The sequence below is a fragment of the Dendrobium catenatum genome, unplaced genomic scaffold (assembly GCF_001605985.2).
Source record: "Dendrobium catenatum unplaced genomic scaffold, ASM160598v2 fragScaff_scaffold_1504, whole genome shotgun sequence".
NCBI classification, from domain to species: Eukaryota; Viridiplantae; Streptophyta; class Magnoliopsida; order Asparagales; family Orchidaceae; genus Dendrobium; species Dendrobium catenatum.
The window spans coordinates 177959-181870 of record NW_021319966.1 but is presented as its reverse complement, the minus strand read 5'-3'; positions in this window follow the sequence as shown (position 1 = coordinate 181870).

Genomic DNA, 3912 nt, shown 5'->3' with positions numbered 1-3912 from the left:
TCGGGTCAACCCGAACCCAACCCGTTTTTAAAAACGGGTTAGGTTTTCGGACCCGAACCCGACCCGACACAAATGACCCGAAGTTGACCTAAAATTGCAAGTTTTTCATGTCAAAATCTGGTCAATCTTCGATTTTTGGATAAAAAATGGGTCAGTCTCGGGTTTCCGAGTCAAATAGGAGTTTTCATGTCATTTTCGGGTCAATTTCGGGTTGCTGGGTCTACCCGAACCCAACCCGATTTTTAAAACGGGTTGATTTGTTGAACCCGAACCCGTCAGGTTGACCCTAACCCGAATTTTTCGGGGTCGGATTCGGGTCGTGTCAAAAATTGACACCCCTAGGATGATAGGATGTTATATAGTGATTATTCCAGCAATAAATTGATTGTTTCTTTCTATTCTGAGTGATATATTCTTATCTGATAAGTCTTGTGAGTAATAGTTTTGAGCCGAAGTTCCAATGCAATGTTTTCGTATCCATCTCTAGCTAGTCGAGGATAATCATGGAAGTGTAGCAATGTTAAACATTTCAAAAGGTTTTATATCTAATAGTGCTATATTTTAACACTATGAACCATAAACAATGACATTAGACATGAGATTACATACTTGAATATTGCTCAAAACTTATTTTGACTGTGATCGAAATTCTTTCGACACAAAATCGAATAAATTTTATAGTGATAAAGATCTATGTTGTTTGATTTACAAAGTTTATAGTAATATTGATGTTGAACACCCAAATATCTTAAGTGCTTGGTTCAACTAAAGTCAAATTAGTCTATGCCTTTGATAATTACTCAATGAGGTCATCCAACGTGCTATATTAGACCAGGAATCAGGGAGTGTTACTCGCCATAAAGCCTAAAATATCTATATAAAAAATATATCTTGACAATTCGAATGCTTAATTCATAATTGGGTGATTTTGTTCTCGTTAAGAAAGCAACTCTATTCATTTAAATAAATAAAAATAAATATGTATATAGATATCCAAAAGAAAATTATAAATAATTATATCTAAAACACAATAAGTCAGCCTTCAAAATTTCAAGTTAGCGGACTTCAAATTAGTTGTTAAGAAGATGTACAACATATGCTTAAAATATTACCATTTATATTAAGGTTTTGTTTGAGCGGCTTTCTTATTGCTACGCAAAGCAGCTTCTTAGTATAAAAATTAAAAATTGTATATTAAAAAGCTGCTTTAAGAAGCAGTAAGAAAGTCATTCAAAACGAAGCCTAAGTTAGAAGACTTCCACCGTGCTCATTTTTTTTTCCAACAACAAACAAATTTTATTCCAACAGAAAAAGTGTACAACCAGCTTAAAAACGATACAAAAAAAGTTACAAATGAACAAAGGGTTAACAACCCATCAGGCTTAGTAATTGACAGTGGCTACCAACTACATCGAGGCCAGGCACGGGTCATCCAGTATGGAGTGAAACCAATAACACACCAAGTAGCCACGAGCAAGAAACGCACCACCAAAGGTTGCCACGACTTCAGAGAAGTGAGCCCTAGCCACATCATTGCCCATAAACTATCATTCACATCCGCAAATATTAAACGGCAACCACCAAAAGTAAGAGGTTTTGAAATAAACCATAATGCCTTCCAACCAAAGTAGCCCATAGCCACAACCCAAAGGAGAGAAACCGATGAATGGCCCAAAACACCACCACCACAATGAAACCAATAAGAAAAGAGAAGAGCCAAATGCATCTGAAACCAACACTATAACCCCAAAATCATTTCCTACCATGTCTACCCCTCCCTCAAGAGGAAACAAAAACAACAGGCCTGTCTTTCTGCAAAGATTAATCATAGATTTCTTTTTAAAAAATTTTGGACGAAGGAAGATAACTACTAAACTGAACTTCTTAACATTTTTTACTCAACCGATTCATGGGAATCACATTCATGGGTTGTACAACAAGCTTAAAAATTTCAAAGAGATCAACAAAGGGAAAGAATGGGCTAGTTCTTGTCATCTCTCTTTTACCATTTCCTCTCTTAAGGATCAACAAGCTCTTTATCTGGACATGCTAAATTCCAATCCTCAAAATTCTTCCTTGAATCATAGGTTCAAAAGCATCAATGCTCAAATTTTAGACTGCTCTTCTACCTGGACTAATTAGGTGCTTCAACGTGCTAAACTGAAGTGGCTTTCCCATGAGGAAGATGACTTAAAATTTCTTTATGCAAGGATTAGGAAGAGAAGGAATCATAGCTCATCTCATTTGGTTGCTAATGATGATCCCCTTGTCAGGCATGACTTGATAACTTCTATCATTCAACACTTTGAGAAGCTTTTTAATGCTCCTCCGCCCGCTTCTTTAAGTGAACTTTCCTCTATTCCTAAAGGTAATGTTATTCCTTTTCATTTAACTGATTTGCTAACTATGATGGTCTCTGATGATGAAATCAAGGAAGCTATCTTTAATGGGAACTCCAACTCCTCTCCTGGTCCAGACGGGCTTTATTTTGAGTTTTATAAATCCAACTGGCTTATCACAAATCCTTTGGTTTGGAAAGTTGTGAAATTCTTCTCTAAGGGGTACCTTCCTAATAAAATTAAGGCCACTGCTATTGCTTTGATCCCAAAATCTGCTAATGTCTCCAATATTTTGGACTTTAGACCCATTGCACTTTGTAATGTCTTTTATAAGATAACATCCATAATATTGGCTTCAAGGATGAAGGATATTATGCCGACTATCATTGGGGAAAATCAAGTTGGTTTCATTAAAAATCGTATTGCTACTGATAATATTCTTTTTGCTTCTGAATTGCTTTTGGAATTCAAAAAGTCGGCTAAAAGAAAATTGTTGTGTGCCAAATTGGATATATGTAAGATTTTTTATTCTGTTTCAAGAGATTTTCTTCTAGCCAGAATGAGACCAAAAGGCTTCCCCCACATCTTTATACAATGGGTTAAAGCTTGTATTTCGGAAGTCTACTTCTCTATTTGTATTGATGGAACTCTGGAGGGTTATTTTAACTCCTCCTCGGGCCTCAGACAAGGATGCCCCCTTAGCCCTTATTTGTTTTGTATTGTGATGGATGCCTTTACTTGTATGATGGACAATCCTAATACTCCATATAGATTTATTGGGATCCAAACGAAGGATATGAAACTTACTCACCTTCTATACGCTGATGACCTTCTCATTTTTGGAGAAGCCTCGAAGCAGAACTATGAAGTTCTTTTGGATGTTTTAGACTTCTTTGCTAAGGTGTCTTAATGATAAATCATGAAAAAAACAAGCTCATTATCTCAAATTTCATAACTAATCCTATGGATGTACGTGGGGCCCTTAATATGCATTCTAATTGTGCAAAGATGACATACCTTGGAATTCCCATATCACCCAAAAAGCATTGTATAGCTGATTTCCAACCTCTCATGCATTCCATTTCTAATCATTTAGCTGGTTAGAAAGCTAGATTGTTATCAGTTGCGGGTCGTCTTCAATTTCTAAAATATACGGTTTGGAATACTATTTCCTATTGGATTAGGGGAGCTATTATACCCAAATCCTGTCTAAAGAGCTTAAGCAGGATGTGTGCTAGATTCCTTTATTTTGGAGATACGGAGGCAAAAAAATTACACCTTATAGCTTGGAAGAGAACTTGTAAACCTAAAAAGCATGGAGGGTTGGGCATTCCGGATCTTCATGCCCTTTAATTTGCAAACTATTGTTATCTATTTTTCAGATTTTACAACTCTAAATCTACCCTATTCACTTATCTGAACACTAAATTTGGTACTCCTTGGACCCCGATTCACTCTAAAGCCTCATCCCTTTGGAGAGAAATTGGGAAAGTGGCCTTGCAAATTTCACCCAGTATTATTTTTAACATCAAAACTAATAGTCATATTGCTATATTTATGGGATTCGTGGATT